Genomic DNA, 22,549 nt, shown 5'->3' with positions numbered 1-22,549 from the left:
TAGAACCTTACCTGGGAAAATAAAAGAATTGTTCAGAAACACTATTTCTGGAAAATCCGAGTAGGGGACCTCGCTCGATTTTCGAAGGACAGCTGGCGACAGGAACCCAACTTGTATAGGGATGACTTGGCAGCTCTCAGGAGTGACACAGATAGCAAAGGTTTGTTTTTTGTTAAAGATTTTTGGGACCAAGGAAGGAATAATGAAAAATGGAGGAAATGGAAGGATCTAAGTTACAGTGAGGAAAGTCCTCTGAAGGCCAAGGCAGACACTCTCAACTAGGACTTAGAGCACAAAAGGATTCTGGTTTCCTCCTCACTTGACCAATTAAGATGGGGAAAGAACAATGAAGGTAACTTTAACCTCAAAGAGGAAAAACAGGAAGTCACAGGATTTAACTTTGTAAACACTGATCAAGTCTGGAAGAAGCTTTGGCAAAGCCCCCACTGGATGAAAATAAAGTTATTTATCTGGCTAGTGCATCAAAGGAAGATCTTAACTTGGGAGAATCTCCTAAAGAAAGGCTTCATTGGCCCTTCCAAATGTCACCTTTGTGGCTCACATGAGGAAACGATTGAACACCTTCTCAACCTCTACCCTTTCACATCTAGGGTGTGGGACTGGGTGGCCTCAATCTTCAGACAAACTGATAGGGATAGTCTCAGCATATCCAACACTTTGAAGAACTGGAGGAAGAACTTCTCAAGGAACGAGATTATTAACAAAGCCTGGATTCTGGTTCTAGGCTTTGTCATTTGGAATGTTTGGAAAGAGTGCAACAGACGAATCTTCAAAGACAAAACAAGCGAGCCCCAACACATAATTGATCAAATTCTAAGGCAGCTTAAAGACACAGTAAGAAGCTTATTGAGGACACTTCCTAAGGATCCTCCTCTACCTCAAGAGGAGAATATTATATTTCATTTGGGTCTCCAGTCCATAAGTCCTCAAGGAATAATAAAGGAAGTGAGCTTACCAATTACAGGGGCCAGCATTTGGAAGCCCCCTCCTTATGGTTTCTTCAAGGTTAACATTGATGGTGCCTCTAAGGGCAACCCAGGGTTAGCTGGCTTTGGGGGTGCCATAAGAGATTATCAGGGGAAAATAAAGAAAATCTTCCATGGCCACTTGGGGAAGGTCACTAATAACATGGCTGAGCTCCTAGCATTAGAGAAATGCTTGGAAATCCTAGTGGAGTCAAATTCACATAATGTTATCATTGAAGCAGATTCAGAATTGATCATTAGAGCGACCAAGAAAATTTGCAATGGAACTTCTCCAAATAAAGTGTCGAGGCATTGGAAGCTCCTGCAAGTCTTTCACCGTATCCACTCCCACCTGTAAACTCTTAAAACTATCAGATTTGTCCATGTAAAAAGGAAAGAAAATATGTTAGCGGATCGGCTGGCGAATGAAGGAGTAACCAATAGGGATAGGGATTCTCGGTATGCTTGGGATTCGTTACCCACAGGCAAACTGCAAGAGGATTGTCTCTCTCTAGCGACCAAAGATATGGAACCAGGGATGAACAGGACAGATCGAAGGGATTCAGGAGACAGGTGGGAGGATGGTGATCCCTAAACTGTCTGACCATTTTGGTTTGGGCTGCTTCCCAAAGCTCTGATTACTTTCGGTTGGATGGTAAAGGTACTGACTCGGGTAGAATCACAGATTTGGTTGCCTGTTTTCATCTTGCTTAAAGGGTGCTTGACGGAGAATCTAGGCAGAAGGCTCAGATATTGCTAGCAGGACTGGTCTGTTGGTCATCGCTCGGCGACAGAGTGTAATCGCTTTTCCGCAGATCAACGGACCCAAAACCACAAGTGGTATATCGGGCGGGGTCTGAATGGTTTCCAGTTTTTTAGAGTTGGCCCCCGATTCCACTCAGCTTGCGACACATGGCGGCGAGAGGTGAGAGAAAACCACCCTCATCGGATGGTTAACCCTCGCGCTTCTCGTCCACCCGATATCCACGAAGGCCGTTGGATCTATATTAAGTAGTCAACGGTGGTGATTGTTCATGCAAGTTGCTCATATGTTTCGGACCCGAAAAAGTTTAGAGGACTAAGCTTATAGCTTTCATCGAGTCCGTTAGTTAGTCTTTTGGGTGTTATCTTGTGGGTTCTCTTGTGGACCCTCGGTGGGACTCTAGTAGCTTTTTGTGGGCCTCGGTCAGGTGGACTTGTCTTCCAAGGAGTGCATGGTTTCTTTTGGCTTCTCTTGGGTTTGGGTGAGTGGTTAGGTTGCTGCCTGCCCTGCTGACTGTGGATTTCTCACAGAGCGGGTGCGGCTTTATGTAAATTATGTATTATTGGCTAGCTTAATAGAAGGTCCTACTCTTACTTGATCAAGATAATATCCACCCAAATTTATAACCGTTATGGATAAAATTTATTTATTTTTATTATATATTTTTCTATATATATATATATATTTTTTTAGAGCATGAATTACATTGTTTACATAATACTTCATAATGCGAAGATCTTCAAACTAAATAATTTTATATAATATTTTAAAATATAAAAAATATAAAATCAAATTATTCAAATATAATATTATAATTAAATTTAATATTTTAATCTTAAAATCTTAACTATGTTATTAAAGTTAAAAATTATACTACTATTAAATTGAGAATAAAAAATTTACTATATTTAAATTAGCTTTAAATTCCCAATAAATATTTACTTACCAATATATATATAAATGATTCCTTTCTCTAATTTAATATTCTTTAAATTCATTTCCGTGTTAGCTTGTGCGAACATCCCCTCTTCACTACTTTTCTTAAAATATCCTATGTTTTTAATTTTTTTCATTTACTTTAAATCAATATGCTTCCATGTAAACAACTTTAAACATATACTTTTTTCAATAATTTTTTTAATATTATATTTATTTAAAATTTTAGATATATGAATCAATCATTTATAGCCACGAATAACCATAACAATGGATACACTTTCAACTGCACAGTCATCTCCTCAACCAATACCATCATAACATACAAGGATCCTACTTTAATACCATAATGACATGAAACTATCATTTCAATAAAAAGTTAACATTAAAGTAATTCACTTATAAAAAATAATATTGAAAAATGGACACACAACTATCATTATTGAACAAGGAATTAAAATTAAAGTAATTCACTTATAACATAAAGTAATAATATTTGAAAAGAGACGCATAGAAAGGAAAAGAGACCTCTAGATATAGGATAGAGGAGAAAAACAAGTAATAATTAATATATATATTTCTTTCTGAACATGTATTCTGAGACTTTTAGATATAGGATAATGGAGAAAAGTAAGTAAGTAAGTAAGTAATATATATATATATATATATAATATAATATAATATAATATAATATAATATAATAGGACATGTATTCTGAGACTTCTAGATATATATAATAGAAAAGCAAGTAATAATATATAGATATATATAGTTTTTTCTAAACATGTATTCTCCATCATGGAACAAAAATAAATTAATTATAATATAAAATTGATGAAAAAAATAATAAAAAAATAATTTTAATTTAATAAATTTAAATTAAAAAGTATTATAAAGACTACAAAGATGATAAGTATAAGAATAGAATTTTTACTTTAATTTTTTTTATATTTAAATTGGAATTTTATATTCAAGTTGGAATCATCCTTATTGTTATAATTAGATCAAAATTCTTGAAAACAATTTTTTATAATAAAATTCTGAATTATATATAAAACTATAATTTCTAATATATTAAATTTTTTTTTTGAGTTTATTTATTTATATTAAATATTTATTTCAAAAATATATATTAAAATTTTAAAAAATTATATATATATATAAACTTCATATCATCTTAAACTTTATTTTGCTTATTTTATATTAATAATATTTTTTTATTATAAATCTATAGTCATACATATAAAGAAATATAATTAATGCCATATATGAAAATGTAAATAAATATCATTTTAAACTTTAATTTGCTTATTTTATATTAATAATATTTTTTTATTATAAATCTATAGTAATAGATTTAAAGAAATATAATTAATACTATATGAAAAATGTAAATAAAGATAATTGAAGAAAACCAATCACAACACGAGCTATTGTTAAAAAAAGAAAAATAAAAAAAAGGATGAGAAATAAAAGCATCAAAAGTAATTATTGTTTTTCCATATTATATTTACATATATTTACCGAGAGAACATAATTTTTTTAAGTAAAAAAATCAATATTTTGATTATTTAATTAAAAATATTAAATTTATTTTAAATAATATTTAAATATATAATTAAAAAATGATTGATTAAAATTGGTTTAAATAATTAAGATGTCATTATCCTCTTCATCTTTTTATACATGACATGGGATGATTATAATGAGTCCAAAATATATTTCTTTATTTTATATATATATAAAACATAAAGATATTTTATATGTATATAAAATTGATATTTATATATGACATGTGATGTGATATTTCTTTATTATATATATATATATATAGATATAGATATAGATATATAACATAAAGATATTTTATATGTATATAAAATTGATATTTATATATGACATGTGATGAGATGATTATAATGGGTCCAAAACAGATAAAAAAACATATATATAAATTATAAAGATATTTTATATGTATATAAAATTGATATTTAAAATATCTATTGTCATTATTTATATTATAATAAATTTTTTATTTACAATAGTTATATCTATAATTAAAGATAATAAATTTGCTATATAAATGAAAATATATAAATTATTAGACCTAAAAGATTATAAAAATGAAGATTCTCTCTATAATGATAATGATGAGATTTATTGTCCTGTAGTACTGATAAAATTTATTAAATAAGTATTTATCACATGTTTAAAGAAATGTGTATACAACTGAATTTATCCCTTGGAATCTATGGAAGATTGGGAAGAGAATATAATGAAGACCACTAAAAGAGTATTAAGAGGAACAAGTCTATCATTACAAAAGGTATTTTCCACTATTGTTAATAGTTTCTTCTTGTAATAAGATCTCTTTTCTTTTGTCACTAGTGTTTTATTTGTTTATATTTAATATTATTTCTATCTATTTATTTCAGTTCAATCATCAAGTAAACCATTGTAGATCTATTTTAATTATGAATCTAACATGAATTGAGAGGGATCTTATTTTTTCATTTGCAAATTTTTTACGAGCAAAAGTTATTTAAATGTCTTGTATATTTTTTTTTAGACTTTTTTAGATTTTTATTTTTGGCAAACATGATCAAAATTTCAACTTTAATGATCGAAGAACAAGGTTACACATCATACTGGGTTGTAGAATGAGCCTCATAGCTCGATTATAGGAGATTTTACCTTGTTTAAATAAGATTGATTAAATTTTTTCCATAATGAAATAGGGAATTTTTATTTCCTATATCATATGTTAGTTACTCGGGGTTATCATCCCCATCTTTATGTTTTTCTAATTTAACAATCGCTTAGAAGAATTCATATTCAACATTAGTGTATTATAGGTTCTTATTTTCCCTTCACTTTCCAAAGTCTAAGTTATGTTTCTTACTTGTTTTTTCAAATAAGAATAAAACTCCTTTATTTTTTTATTATATGTCATTAATATACCAATCTAATAATGGAAAGTGAGTAGTAATTACCATATAGAAATCCCCACCAATTATTATTATGATAAAAATTTTATCACCTTTTTTTTTTTTCTTTTTTTGAATTTTCTTTTCATCCAAAACTCCCTCAACGCCCTCAACAGATAAGATAAGTTTTTTTTTATTATTTAAGATTCTAATTATATTTCTCCCCAAGTGACCTTCATCTTCCATTGATTTTATCTTCTTACTTCAAGTCATTGGTAGCATCTTCATCTCAACATATTTTCATGTTTCATTGTTGCATATTTATTTGCAACAATATAACAACACACTTATTCTCAAAATCTACGATTTCCATATGCAACTCATTTTTTGTTGCCATTGATCATTTTCTACTATTTTCATCTTTGTCTCTCCTTCTCCATCATTCTGTCACCATAATTCTAAGTACTACATTAGGGGATTCTTGAGGTCTAAAATGGGCCTCCTAAGAAATATGTACAACTAAAAGATACTTTATAAGAACCAAAAGGATTAAAGATGATGACGTCAACCATGGTGGATGATTCACCATTTTTGGAGTAAAAAAGCAAAAAGATTGAAAAATAATAAAATAATAAAACTACGTTTTCAACTTGTATTTTCAACTTATCTCCCTAAGGTTTTACTCACGTTTCGAGTGGGAGTACTCAATGGATGAAAAATTTAATTCCTCATCCAAGGAGTACCCATGTTACATACTTTCAATGGGCCCTGCTACATGAAAAATGAGAAATACATGAAAAACGTGATTGTAATCACGTTTTTTCATGTATTTCTCATTTTTCATGTAGTAGGGCTCATCGAAAGTATGGAACATGGGCACTCTTTGGATGAGGAATCAAATTCTTCATCCAACAAGTGTTTCCACTTGAAATTTAAGTAAACCCATATGGGGATAAGTTGAAAATACGAGTTAAAAAAATAGCTTTTCCTTTTTCCCCTATTGGGCATGGCCCAACTTGGCTCAAGTTTTGGGTAAAAGACCCCACAAAAGAAGGAGCAGATTGCGTGGAGCTAGCAAAGATATATTCATCATGCAAACTTTTAGGGCTTTTGGGATGGGAAAAACCCTCATTTTGTAATGGGTATTAGGTAGTAATCCTTTTTTTATGGATCCATGGTATGTGGACCATGCTTTTTGTATAGATGAACTATATAAAAGGATATGTAATACCTTAGCGAAATGAAAAAAATCAATCAAAGGAAGTCATGAAATATCATAAGTGAATCTTTGTTTTCATGTCTGTAGTTTGTAGTTTTGGGTAAGACTCCACAAATGAGTGCATGGAAACCTTGAGGAGTCTGCAGCTAAGTGCGTAAGTGATCCTGGTGGCTCCAGAGACACATAGGACAAAGAGGGCTTATGAAAGCTCAAATATCAAATTGATCAGAATTCTTTCAAACTAGGACCAGAGGATAGATCTCATTGTCCTGATCGCGGTAGTGTGAACAGTTCATCAATCCGAGCTCGTATGAGGAAGAACGAGTTAGCAAAAGTTTTGGTCAAAGTTGGACTGTGCGCATGGTTTAAGTGTCCTACAATTTGACCACCCCCAGGGCATGAAACCTAGCTCTCGAAAATGGTCAAAATTGTGTCCTCGTTAATTTGCATAATATCCCTTATTTTCTAAAGATTTTGAAATCACCTCTATGTTTAATAAAAATCATAAAAACAAAATATTTTGGGGTGGTGGGCCACCAACCCCAACACCTTGCCCAACCAACACATACCAAAAAAATATATTGAAGGACCGACGGGCCATGAACCCTGATGGTCCAATCGAGCCCTCATACACATATTAAAAACAAACTTAAGTTAGGGTGGGCGGGCCACCTCCGGTGGACCCAGCCCACACTCCTATCCACACCCGCAAAACCTTAACAACATGCCATCACATTAAACGAGGTTGGTGAGAGTTGAACCCATGCGGTGGTGCCACAATGCAACACATTTAACACACCATGTACCATCCAGGCCAGCCCCACCCACGTAGCGGCCCAACAATGCAACCCATTTAACACACCATGTACCATCCATGGAACGTACCAACGACACAACAAACATTGAAACGACACTCCAACAAACTTTAATACATCACCCCCATTTAAATATGGTTACGGGAGTTATGGGGTGAGCCACCAAATGCGGACTCGACCCCCCTCCAAAATAAATGTTGTAGTTTCATAAAATCAGAAAATTTAAACATGGAGGAGGCGGGATTTGACCACCCGATCTCCTTCGCCAAATTCAGAGATCTTAACCACTACGCCAAACAGACTCATTGGTTAATCCACTCAGAAATTTAATATAAAACCAGCATTTTCCCAGTGCGCCCAGGGATGGAGGAACCAGGAGTGGGCACGGAATTCAAGCTGATACTTTTTTTAATTAATTTATTGTAGGTGGAACCATGACTGAGTGAAATTCTCAGGAGGGTGAAATTTTTCAGTGTCCAAATTGGACAATTTTTTTGTCGATATTACACCTCTCGGCGGCACGAACCCGATGGTGCAGTCAGTTTCCTAATCTGAGCAACCGATTTGTAGAGGACTCCTAGGAGGGAATCTTTGAGGAATTTACGGGGAATCTAAAAGATTCCTTGAGCCCCAGATTCTCACTTTCTCAAAATTCAGAAGTTCGACAATCAATTTTGCACTACTCGATGCCACAAATCTAATGGCGCATTCAGATTTTCCATTTGCTCATTTCATTGTTTGGTCACTTTTCTAAGTGGAGTGCAGGTGTTAGCATTCAGCATGTGAGTAGTCATTCCATGAGATTTGACACCGCGAGATTGACGGTACAACGAGCTTCACCATCTTGATATCCTTTTCTTCATATGGCCCCTACATGCGAGGTATATGCAGTGTGTTCATGTACTTCTTTTGCTATGCATTGTGTTACATAGGTCTCTACTTGATGTTGATGAGGGATCTTGTTCATTACATGTTTTCATGATTCCTGCTTGACGTGATGTGGAATCGTCTATGTGATGTACTTGTTGTCATGATTCGTCATGTTATGTTTTGAGATCCCTTTGTTGTATGTTGATGGGATACTCATGTTTTCGTCATGCATGTTTGCATTGAAATCCCTTTTATGCCATGTTGGTGGGATGCTCATCATGCATGAGTTTGTGTCATACTGATAGGAGTCTTTCGACTGAGAGTTCCTATAGTGAGATATCACCTAATACAGTGGCCTACACCATCTTGACACTGGGTCCTAGAGATGTATTCCCTCCTAGACGAACTCTGTTATCAACGGCTTATGATTATATGTTGCTGATGACTGACATGTTCCTCTTCTTTACAACATGCACATGTATTCATTTATGTTCTCTTAAAAATGCAATTTAACACATCATGAAAGTAAAAGGTTTTAGAAGGGTCCTTTGTCACACCCAGACCTAGATCAACTGGTATCAGAGTGGTCTTTGCGTGGATGTGAATTGCAGTGTGAACAATGGAACGTGCAATGACAGAGGATGAAAAAGTGATGTACGGGACCATGCTCAAAATTTCCAAAAAAGTGGAAATAATGTATGAAACTCTACAGAAAGAGATGGAGGAAGAGGAGCCATTGGAGCTTCAGTTGTGAGCCACGGAAGAGGCCCTGGAAGAACTGAAGCACAACAGGCAGATATGGAGGAGGAAGATGTTAAGCAGATATGGAGGAGGAAGATGTTAAGCAGATATGGGGGAGGAAGATGTATTGCAGCCGTTGCAACAAAAATGGCCATCAAAGAGCCACATGTTGGAAGATCCATCTAGAACAATGCCTTAAAGACAAAGTGTCAATGCATGAACCAAATGAAACAATTGTTTGAAAAGAAAAATCGCCACAAGGAGGCAACCCATTCACCTTGATAAGTGAAAAATGGTTTCTAGATATGTTAGCGTTTCATGGTCGTGCTTTTGTAAATAATTTGTTGCATTTTAAAATGTAAAAGTGATGACATGTTTCCATCACTTGTTAGGCAACAATGATGTCTAGTCTTATTTTGTGTTGCATGATAAACTATGAAAGTGATGTTGTGTTTCCATCACTTGTCAAAGAAAATAGTGTTTGGCCTTATTTTTGTAAATCATGTGTTGCAGTGATGACAAATTTTCCATCACTTGTTGAAGCAACAATGATATGTTGGCCTTGTTTTCATAGCTGGGGTATTGTGTCCATCTTGATGTAAACTTGACCACCGAGTATGTGTTATAAACTTGTGGCAAGTATGGGATTCTTGGGTGATTAGTTGCTCATGTAAGACAAGCATGTAATTTGCAAAAAAATGTACTACAGGTTGCAAAGGTGGTAGGTGTCGGCTCATCGCTTAACGCTCTAAAATACACAGGTGAATGAGATGGAAACAAGACCTTTCAGGACACTTATGATGCAGACAAGGTACTAAGAAGATGTAGATTATTTTTCATGCTTTTGGAGGACCAAAAACTCCTCAGTGGGGAGGATTGATCCAGGTGGCTCTAGAGACACACACAGGACAAAGAGGGCTTATGAATGCTCAAAAATAAAAGTGATCAGAATGCTTTCGAACTAGGACTAGAGTGTCTATCTCATTGTCCAAAACTACCTCCACAGATAAGATAAGTTTTTTATTTTATTTAAGATTCTAATTATATTTCTTCCTAAGTGACTTGCATCTTCCATTGATTTTATCTTCTTACTTCAAGTCGTTGGTAGCATCTTCATCTCAACATATTTTCATGTTTCATTGTTGCATATTTATTTGCAACAATATAACAACACACTTATTATCAAAATCTACGATTTCCATATGCAACTCATTTTTTGTTGCCATTGATCATTTTCTACTATTTTCATCTTTGTCTCTCTTTCTCCATCATTGTGTCATCATAATTCTAAGTACTACATTAGGGAATTTTTGAGGTCTAAAATGGGCCTCCTAAGAAATATGTACAACTAAAATATACTTTATAAGAACCAAAAGGATTAAAGACGATGATGTCAACCATGGGGGATGATTCACCATTTTTGGAGTAAAATAGTAAAAAGATTAAAAAATAATAAAATAATAAAACTACTTTTTCAACTTATCTCCCTAAGGTTTTACTCAAGTTTTGAGCTGAAGTACTCGTTGGATACAAAATGTAATTCCTCATCCAAGGAGTACCCATGTTTCATACTTTCAATGGGCCTTGCTACATGAAAAATGAGAAATACATGAAAAATGTGATTGCAATCACGTTTTTTCATGTATTTCTCATTTTTCATGTAGCAGGGCCCATCGAAAGTATGCAACATGGGTACCCTTTGGATGATGAATCAAATTTTTCATCCAATGAGTGTGTCCGCTTGAAGTTTAAGTAAACCCATAGGGGGATAAGTTGAAATATGAGTTGAAAAAATAGCTTGTCCTTTTTCCCCTATTGGGCATGGCCCAACTTGGCTCAAGTTTTGGGTAAAAAACCCCACAAAAGAAGAAACAGACCGCGTGGAGCTAGCAAAGATATATTCATCACGCAAATTTTTAGGGCTTTTGGGATGGGATAAAACCCTTATTTTTTAACGGGTATTAAGTAGTAGTCCCTGTTTTATCGATCCATGGTATGTGGACCATGGTTTTCATATAGATGAATTGTATAAAACGATATGTAATACCTTAGTAAAATGAAAAAAAATCAATCGAAGGAAGTCATGAAATATCATAAGTGAATCTCTGTTTTCATGTCTATAGTTTGTAGTTTTGTGTAAGACTCCACAACTGACCACGCGGAGACCTTGAAGAGTCTGCAGCTAAGTGCACAGACCACCTGCAGCTAGGGGCACGGGTCAAAGAACTGAATGGAATTGAAGATTTGTTTTATAAAGAAGAAATTTTGGCAAAGTATTGTATCTCTATGTATGTTGATTGTCTAATGTTATGTATCTGATTATGTATTCTTTTCAGTATATTATGCAAAGACCTGTAAGATATACTATTATGTTTTAGAGTTTATGTGTTTATGTAAACTAATCATCTACACGAATTTCTTATGCATGTGAAGTTATATGATTGATATACAATAGAAATAAATACATGGTGCCACTTCGTGGATATCCCTTTGGTTGTAGAAACCTGGTTCTGCAACCTCCCATAACTACTTTGGGTGAGACTGCGACCTGATTATGGGTCATTGTCGAAAGGGCCAGTAGTTGAGGGTTTTTTTGGTGCACAACACACTTTGAACCTGGTTCAAGCCCCCTCAAACCAACAAATGGTTCTAGTAGGTACTTGAAGAAAGTCCACTACTCGGAGAGTGGAGTTACAATTTTGGAGCTGAAACAATTGGTTGTGGAGTACAGAGAGCAGGAATTTTGAATATGTTGAATGTGCCACACTTTGGTCGAATCCCACTTAGTACAATCTATGTGAGACATCTCCTCGCACTAGTGCATGATGATTTCATTTGGTTGGGGACAAGGATCCCGATTGATGAGATGCTCATCAGGAAAATAACAGCACTGCCATATCAAGGAAAGGACCTCGTGGAAGAATTCATGGGTAAAAAAAAGATAAAGAGATGGCCTAGATGATTAAATAAAAGTTCGGGCTAGTAAAGAAATCTCGCTGATACGAGATAAACTCCATTAAGGATCAGGTTGTGTGCTTCACTGCACATATATTAGTGGGGAAGATAATGATGAAGTACAGGGCCAATGAAGTGCCTACAACAATAGTGTCAGTAGAAGAACAATGCAACGCTAGGGTCCAGTTCAACTAGGCTTCTTATCTATGTAAGGAGTTTTTAATGGATCACAGGGAAGCACAGGAAGAAGACAAGACCTTCCACTATGTCTAGTTGTTAATTCTTATTGCACTTATTGCATGGAAGGAGCCTAAAGATTCTTAATTTTTGGCTGTTGAGGTGGATGTATGTGAAGCAATGAGGTATGCTTTGCTATGGTTTACGAAGGAGTCGACACGCGCAATAGAGAAAAATATGTTCTTTGTAGTCATGGAGATGGATTTTCATATGGTGGTGAATTAATATCCTAGACTATCACTGAGCTTGTACAAACAATACCACCATATAGAGGAGTTTATGGAAGACTTTCACAAGGCATATGTGAAGGCGATGAAGGACCCAAAAGAGACATGGAATCCATTGCCATACTTGGTAACATCAGATGATGTCCTCACCATAGTGTTTGATTGGCCAGAGGAATGGATGACTCCACCTTACAGAGTGGTTAGAGGAGAGGGAGAAGGAAAAGGTACCTTGCAGGGGTGTGGGTATAAGTATGAAGAATGTTGATGAGGAGATAGAAGAAACAAGGGGAGGGCAGGAACACAAAGAACACCGTAGTGATGCGAAGGTATCAAAAGAGTCGCCCATTGTCATAAAAATTCTGCCAAGAAGGAAGCATAAGGAAGATAAGAGTAAGGGCGTAGTGCCACTTATCCTCACTCATGGGGACATTGATGAGATAATAGAGAAAATCCATTATATTAACACAAAGACCTGGGATAAGGTTGATGATCGTTGTAAAGCGATCTTGGCTAAAGTACAACAGGGTATCGTGGAGCTAAAGACGTTGCCACAAGAAGCGAAGCAACTAGAGAAGGAAACCCAGACATCATAGAAAGAAAATAGACTTGAAACGAGATATGGAATGAGGATGTTACATGTGCCAGTTTGGGCACTGAAGTTTGAAGCAACAACAAATAAAGAGTGAACCAAGGCATGGCACAGTGTCTAGATGAATTTTGTTGTGCTACCCCTCCAGGTGTTGCATGAATTTTATCATGGAATCACCGCATAGATGTAGGAATGAGAGCAACATATGTAATGTTCAAAGAAAAAGTGGAGTCAGAGAAAGAAACGATGCAAAATAAGTTGAAGAAATTTTCCAAGGAAATGGAGGAAGCAAGGCAACAGTGAGAACAGTTGGAGAAGGCCATTGCAGATACTTGCAGCACAGTGTCAGATGTGAAGGTCTCTGAGGATGAAGCACCAATATAAAAGGTTGTGAAGCTCGCCCTCATGATCAAGGACTCAAAGAATCCTATAGCCAAGCATAAATTTGATTACGAAGTGATGATATCAGAGCTAAAAATTAGGTTGCAACCAAGCATTCCACTAAAGGTTTAGGAGCAGAGACAAGGAGACCTCAGTGCAACATTGAAAGGAATATCTGATATGGTGGCAAATTGTGGGAAGTTGCTCAATGACGCGATGTAGATTTGGACTGCGCTATAGGAGAATCTAAATTTATTGAATATGGAGGAAGAATTGGAGGCCAACCAGAAGTGGTGCAATGAGATATTGGCAGCTATAAAGACCTTACTAATCTTGCAGAGGCTTGCCAACATTTTCGAAGGAAAGAACCTCCAGACACAAATAGATGATCTTTGGAGGAAAGCACAAATGTTGCAGGGTAAGACTCATCCACGGCAAGAGGAAGCGCTGGAACTTTCGTAGGCAGTAGATGAAGGACTGAAGGAATTAAAGAAAAAGGAAGACTACTATAAAAGACTGATGTCCCTACTACAAAATAATTGTCAAAGGAGACACAACAGGAATAAAAGTAAAGGGAAAAAACACTCGAGCATTACAATGTAGTATGCAACAGGATCATAATGAAGATCAAGGGCATCAAAGCTGAGTGACATGGGACAAGTCATAGGTGAGTGTTGGGGACCTGTTGTGCATGGCCCAACTTAGTCCAAGTTTTTGGTAAAATACCCCGTGAAAGGAGTGAACATGGGGAACTCGCGAAGATATATTCATCACTCAGACTTTAGGGCTTTTGGGATGGGATAAAACCCTTATTTTGTAATGAGTATAAGGTAGTAGTCCTTGTTTTATGGATCCATGGAATGTGGATCATGGTTTTTCGATAGATGAATTATATAAAAGTATATGTCATACCTTAGCGGAAGGAAATAAAATAAATTGCAAGAAGTAATGAAATATCATAAGTGAATCTATGTTTTCGCGTCTGTAGTGTGTATTTTCGGGTAAGGCTCTGGAGATGAGTGCACAGAGACCTTGAAGAGTCCAAAACTAAGTGCACAGACCACCTGCAACGAGGTGCGTGGGTCAGAGAAGTAAACGTAATTGAAGATCTATTTAATAAATAAGAAATTTTGGTGAGGTATTGTATCTCCGTGTATGTTAATTATCTACTGTTATGTATCTGATTATGTATGCTTTTCACTTGATTATGCGAAGACTTGTAAGATATACTATTATGTGTTAGAATTTATGTGTTTATGCAAACTAATCAACTGTGTGAATTTCTTATGCATGCGAAGTTATATGATTGATATACAATACAAGTAATACATGGTGCCACTTTGTAGATATTCCTTCTTTTGCAGAAACTTGGTTTTTCAACCTCCGATAACTGCTTCGAGTGAGACTGTGACCTGCTTTCTAGTCATTGCCAAAAGGGCCAGTAGTTGAGGGCTTTGTTGGTGTGAAACACACTCTAAATGTGGGTCAAGCCCCCTCAAACCAACATTACCTCTAAAATTTGATGATGTAATATAATATTATTTTATTATTTCCAGTATTATTTTATATTTTCCTTAGGAGGCCAATTTTAGACCTCAAAAATCCCCTAATTCTAACATACTTATAAAAGTATCCATTACTAACTTGATCCATCTCTCCTTGAATATAATGTAACTACATTCCCTTGTATCCTACATAAATGCACGTTGTATAGTTAGCCCCTCCTACTTGACACTACAAAACATAGAGTTTTTTACTCCCAATGTTCCATCCCTCCTTAACTCAATAAACTAGACAATTTCCCTATGACTTCAACATCAAAATATTTTATAGATGTAGCTTTATTAGTCTCTCTTCACCTAGCATCCCTCACACTATGTAAACCACATATTTTTGCAACTTCATCTTCACTAATTGACATAATATCTGTTATCTTCTATCAACAACATATTTAATTCAATTCAACATTATTATTCCTTTCAAAACTTCATATCACATGCTCTATTGACTCAACTCTTTACATTCTTCTCATTCTTCTTAATTATCCTCCATATCATTATGTTCAAGTTATTTCACATTGCCATTGAATCTTCATGTGGGTTCATCACCATCATGTTGTATTCTTATCTTCTTCTTATGTTAAAATTTCTTCTCTTATTTCAGTATTGTGTTTAACTTTGATACTAAATGTTGTAAAGGAGAGGCTACATCATTCAGAGTGCATAAACAATTCAATTCCCACGAATTCCACAAGTGACAACTTTCTCTAACGACCTCGATAATACAAATGTATACATCTTCTTAGCCTGCTAGTACATAATTTATGAACAATGATACATAAACTTGTGATTTTATGAACTTGCATTTTCTATATTAGCGTGACAAGATCCTCTTAGAAGAAAAATATCCTTAATACAAAAATTATCATATTCATATCAATTCCCATATCCAAAGACATATTAAATAATACAAAGACATCATTTGCATCTATTAATTTTTGTAACTGCAGAAAAATTCCACCTTATATAGCTCAAATTACCGAGATAATGATTGCATTAGATTCCTATTTTTGAGAGGACCACAATTGACCTAAATATCACACAATTTGGTCAAGCACAAGTTAAGTTATGAATTATTTTATTCATACATGAATTATGAAACAGGTCCACCCTAACCACATGAGTAACTACTTCGGTCAGTATTTACCCCAAGTGAACCCTTAGGAAATCCTATAAATAGAAGAGACCTCAATATCATTGGGACACATCTTCTCTTCTCTATTGTTTTGGTTCACACATGTTTGATGGAAGGAGTTTGCTCAAGGGTCTGAAATCACAGGCGAAAGATTTTCTCTAGGTCAGGGTCTTCTGGATCTCTGTCGCTGGCACATAACATGGAATTTTGGTCGCTGGTCACAAGAACATGAGCCTATGAGAGTGACTATAGACCCTTGGATGCCGGCACAAATGCTTATGGGAGAAACTATGGATTTGGAGACAAATATGGAGGTATCGGTCCCTAGTCGCTCGCATAGAGTGGTCCCGAGAGAGACGACGGCATATTGGTCACTCGCACAACAACAATAAGGGAGTGACTCTAGGTTTTAAGTGTATTACAACATAGTCACATGCATAAACCATTCTCGAGAGCAAATGTGAAGTCACAGTCACCAACATATAGTGGATAAGAGAGTGACTAGGGAGTTTCGGTCGCACGCAAACAATTTTGATGAGAGCGACCAGTGTTCAGATCTAAGGTTTGATATCTTGGCTTAAGTTGAGTTCAGTGATCTGGTAGATTTGGGTGTCTCTCTACTATTATACAGATCTGTAGATCTATAGATATGATTTGTTAGTTTCCATAGCAAAAATATGTATTTGGCTCATTGACCGTGACAACAGTATACAACAGTTAATATCAGTTTGTGACAACACATTGCAATCATCAGTATGAGGGTTTTGATTCCTAACATGATTAGATCTGTTTCATGGATATCATTATTGTTTCATTGCATAGATAAAGTTATGGATCATTGTACTCTCTTTTGCTGCATCATTTGATGACAATCTAGGAAGAAGAAGATTTGCAATATTTTTTCCCTGGTCTTAGACCAATCTTGATGTCTCTATATGTGTGCATACTAATTACTACAAAGATGATAAATATAAGAATAGAATTTTTACTTTGATTTTCTTTTTGTTTAAATTGGAATCATCCACATTGTTATAATTAAATCATAATTATTGAAAACAAAAATTTATAATCAAAATTCTCATTATATATATAAAATTATGATTTCTAATAAATTAAAAAAAAAATTGAATTTATTCATTTATATAAAATATTTATTTCAAATATATATATATATTTGAAATTTAAAACATTATATATATACATAAACTTTATATCATTTTATACTTTAATTTGCTTATCCTATATTAATAATATTTTTTTACTATAAGAAATATAATTAATGTTATATATGAAAATGTAAATAAAGATAATGGAAGAAAACCAATCACAACACAAGCTCCATTTTGTTAAAAAATAAAAATAAAAGGAAGGATGAGAAATAAAATCATCAAAAGTAATTAATGTTTTTTCATATTAGATTTACATATATTTACCAAGAGAACATAAATTTCTAAGTAGAAATATCAATGTTTTAATTATTTAATCTAATTAAAAATATTAAATTTATTTTAATTAATATTTAAATTTATAATTAATAAATATTTAAATTTATAATTAATAAATATTTAATTTAATTTAGTTTAAATAGTTAGGATGTTACTATCCTCTCCATACATATGATATGTTATAATTATAATGAATCCAAAACATATTTCTTTAAGATCTAAAAACATATATATTTTTATATCAAATATAAAAATATTATCTATATATATAATATTGATATTTAAAATAATTATAGTAATTATTTATATTATACTAAATTTTATATTTAAAATAATTATATTTATTTATTTATTTTCTGCGTAAATACTAATTCTATTAAAAAGAGAAAATTATGTACATAGAGGTCGAAACCTCAGAGGGGGCAAATGCCAGCCCTCAGCCAGAGATTCAAAGACATACATTTCATGCTTTCTGCCGTTCTCAGATTACAGACCTCAAAAGATTTTGTGTTAGACCATGACCCACTGAAATACTTCTGTTCTAATTCTAACATGACATAGCTAACACCTTCAGAGGCTTTACTAAGACGCATGCTATCATGCCCACCATGAACAAAAATGGAAAAATAGTACCCATCAATCCCATAGTTGTAACTGCAAACAGAGAGCAGGTTGGCTAGCGCCACGAGCTTAAGCAAGAACATAAACCAGACACAGGACCAGAGACCTAGAAACAAAGACACATAACAAAAATACACAGAGCAAAGGCAAGAGTGCCACCCGTCGATGATGAACCAGCCTAAGTTTGCATGCTGTGGAGAGTCGGGCATGTCCTTATCCACCTAGCTAGATGAAGCGGCCCAGGTGACGAAGCCATGGTCATCGATTCCTTCAATGCCGCCTTCAGGAGTAGTTACCAGGTTGAGAATGCTGCCTGCACAATGAGTCGGTCTACAGGCAAGAATCTCGTTCTGTGTTGAGTCGGTCGGATGCAGAGGCGTTTCAGAAACAGGGGTTTCATCCTGCATATTGTCGGCTTTGGACACCACCCCAGCCATTTCCCCTTGAAGGACACTATCTTCATGAGATTGAGAGGAGGTAGTGTGAGCCGAGCTGGTAGGATTACTCTCTTCCTCAGCAAGAATGACTGTGATGCTGGCAGACAACACGGGCCTGTTGAGCCTACTGTGGAAGGTGAACCTGGTAGTCTGAAAGGAATTGTGCGGAAGAGGCCCAGCTTGACCCGAGGGCGGTGAGGAAGGGGAGGCCGACGCAATGGGTATGACATTCTGCGGAGCAGGCCGAGAGGTTCTTCCTCTGTTCCCAATGTTACTTCCTCTGCGCGGGACTCCTCGACGGTGAGGCATTCTCTGAATGACAGACCAACTGAGAAAGGGAAGAAGGCGGAGCTGACGGGAGAGAATCTGAGCGCAGAGGAGCCCAACAACACCAGTTAACCAGGCGAGCTTCCAAACAAGTTGAGCCAGGCAAGGGTGCGGGAAGAACCCCGAGCGGAAGTAAAACGAACCAGTGACAATGGCGTGAATCAGATATGGATCCATACATAAAACCTTACGCAAGAGCTCTTGAACCAGGCACTCATAAATGCCGATTTGTGCGACCAACATACCATTCTGTAGATGATTAAATGCGCGTGCCTTTGAAATTGTCCGCCAGCCAGAGGCGCATGCTATGGGGGTCGTCCGCCAGCCAGGTGCAGGGCCAGCTGCCTGATTTGTGTGGCCCCTCATAAATAACATTTATTAACACCCGCATCATGCTTAAAATAATTATATTTATAATTAAAATGTTTAAAGATAATAAATTTGTTATATAAATGAAAATATTTAAAATATTAAACATAGAAAATTTATAAAAATGAAGATTTTCTCTACAATAAAAATTGTGAGAGTTGGTGTTTTATAATACTAATAAAGCTTATCAAATAACTATTTATCTTTCCATAGGGTTTTAGATTGATGGCGAATGGGTGCACTGTTAAGGCATTCATTGCAATAGGTCACTGGTTCAAATCCCTGTGGGTGCTTACCTACCAAAAAAACTATTTATCACATGTTTAAAGAAATATGTATACAAATGAATTTATCCCTTGGCATCCATGTGTTTTCGGGAAAAGTGTCTATTCAGAACGACCCTATCCCACTGGGTTGTGACAGAGACCTCAGAAACAAACAGGGAAAACTACTCTTGTATTCTCCTTTATGAACTATAAACGAAGATGAATAGGATGAACCAACCTGTGTCTTGCGCTAGTCCTTTGATCCAATCTCTCTTCTCTTTGACAGCTTCCAGCTATCTTCTCCCTCACTTGCCCAGCGTCACCAAGTTCCTGCAAGTTCACAGAAGAAAGAAACTATAAAAAGACATGGATTTATGTTCATAAAAAGCTTAGGATCAGATTTAAGCTAAACATACAAATATAACACACATCAATGATATACAAGCATGTAGGAGAAACTCAAATAGTTTTATTGATAAAGCAAGAAGATCCAAGAGGAGTTACAACCGATGATTCCTGATCCAGCATCAACCTCCCAGCATAGAATCCCTTCTTCACCTCCAACAAAGCATAAATCATCCAATACTCTGATATCTATCTCAAAACCAACAGCAATTCTCTGCAATGTACAAAATTCCAGCCTCTGGATCTCTTGGTGAGGGATCCATATATAGATGTATGCAAAGAGGATGAGTCAGCTCATGAATTGATTAGTGGCTTCTCTCTGTCAGTTCTTGCTTCCACTTGGAGACTGAGAGCCTCTTATTCATCACTGGTCGAATTCAGTGAGGCAAGTGTCATTAGAGAAGATTCTGAAAGCTTCCATTGTCTCTCCACCTCGTGGAATGACTCTGCCACTTGTCATTTCCCGCTCAACGCACCCTGGTAGTGCATTCAAGTGTGTTGCAACGCACCTAGCCAGTGTATTTGGGTGCTTTGCAACGCAGCTAGCTAGTGGAGCATCTGAAATGATCCTGATTTGACTAGTTCTGAGCAGTTTCTGGTGGAGAACTTCTGGGAGAAGCTGTAATTTGTTGACCTTGTTTCTTTAGGAGCTGGAACAACCCTTTTAGGGACTTAGGATCCCTTGGTTTATGGACATTTCATGCTTATAGCTGTAAGGCACAAAAATGTCTATAACAGTTGCCCCCTAAAGTATGAGGTCGTTTATCGGGTGAAATGCTTTATTAGGAGGATCCGAAGTTCTTCTAATGCTGGGGAGTAGACCTGTAATAAGATACAATACAATACATTATCTTCATACTGTTTTCATGATCTAGCTGAGGCGAGCATTCCCATGCTCAGCTTTATAAATTCATTTTCATGTACATAGGACAGACAATCGTCTGATGGTAGACTGATGATTCTGATGAAGTCATCATCCTTTTGGTAGGATAATTATCTGTGCTGCAATGCTGTACATTTGAATGTCTTTATTTTTCCTGAATATATATCGCAGCCCGGATGGATGAAACTAGATCTGGGGTCTTCAATCTCGTCCGATCTTCACTCTAAGTACAAGTCGATCCATGTGAGAAATGTTTTGAAGTCGAACATGGAAAGACATCGCTTGATTACCAGTCAATGATGTAAACTGTTAACAAGCGCGAGAGGAATCACCGATAATGATAATGACCCTCAAGGTACTGCAGTACAATTCACGTGGTGTGAATAAAGGACTTGGCGTCGAACACCACGCAAAATCTTTCGGTCGAAGGTCATTGATGTATACCTGTCGCCGGAAGTGAGAAACTTGCCATTGAGGCATGCAAGCTTCAAAGTACTGAAGGGGTGTTCCTAGATCAACTTCTTGGATAATGAGCTGATGTCGACAAGAAGCGATCCGTCAAAGGAGGGCCTTAATGAATCCCACATCAATGACACAGAACGGAGAAAATGATTTTGATGGAGGTGAAAACGATCTGGTGATATACGGTTCAGGGTGGCGGTCATGAAAGAATGAAGTATAATGTATGGTAGTGGATGGGACACGGGTGACTTCTCTGGATGACTTCTCTTGAACATGTCGGTGACACTTATGTGATGGATCGGTAGCATTTACCCCAAATGTGGATGGTATGGCGTGACCATGGTGATGTGACCGGTGAATGAAACAACCCAACCCGAATCTGGCACGGAGTGGAAGTGTCATGTTCAAGAGCGACTTGCTACCAATAAAGTTTCTTTGAGTTTTCTTCCCAATTTTTCCCCAGTCATTGCTGACCAGTACCTCTTTATTTTTGTCAATCTTGAGGAGGATAACATATGCTTGTTCTATAATTTGCCCTTTGGGCAAACCCATCGCTATGTTTTGACGAGCCTAGCGATAGTGAAACTCGTTCTCGCCTAAAGACAAGTTTGTCGCTATTAATCTTTTTAACGAGTCTAACGACAAAGATAACTCGGTCCTTTTCATTTTTAGAGAGTCTGAAAAGGTACGTAAAGGTAACTCCAAAGTTCCTTTTTCGTCATCTAATCCCTTAAGTCCGAAAAAGTATAAAACAATACAGAAGGGATGAGTTTTTGATAGTTTTAACGAGCCGAAAAAACAAGCGCTCGATCTTTTTGTGCAATAATCCCTCAGGTCCAAAAAGATTAAAATCTAGAGGAGGGATAGCACTTCCGGTCGCTTTAATGAGCTGGAAGGCCAAAACTCGGCAATCTTTTCATATTTTACGAGTCAGATGAAAAGAGCTTAAAGAAGACTCGTCTTTTGAGGAACGAGTGATAAAATGGGTAGCAGC

Source organism: Pinus tabuliformis, chromosome 1_1 (assembly GCF_031772625.1).
Source record: "Pinus tabuliformis cultivar Carrire ecotype Pingquan chromosome 1_1, CPIR1, whole genome shotgun sequence".
NCBI classification, from domain to species: Eukaryota; Viridiplantae; Streptophyta; class Pinopsida; order Pinales; family Pinaceae; genus Pinus; species Pinus tabuliformis.
Note: the sequence above shows the minus strand (reverse complement) of the source record.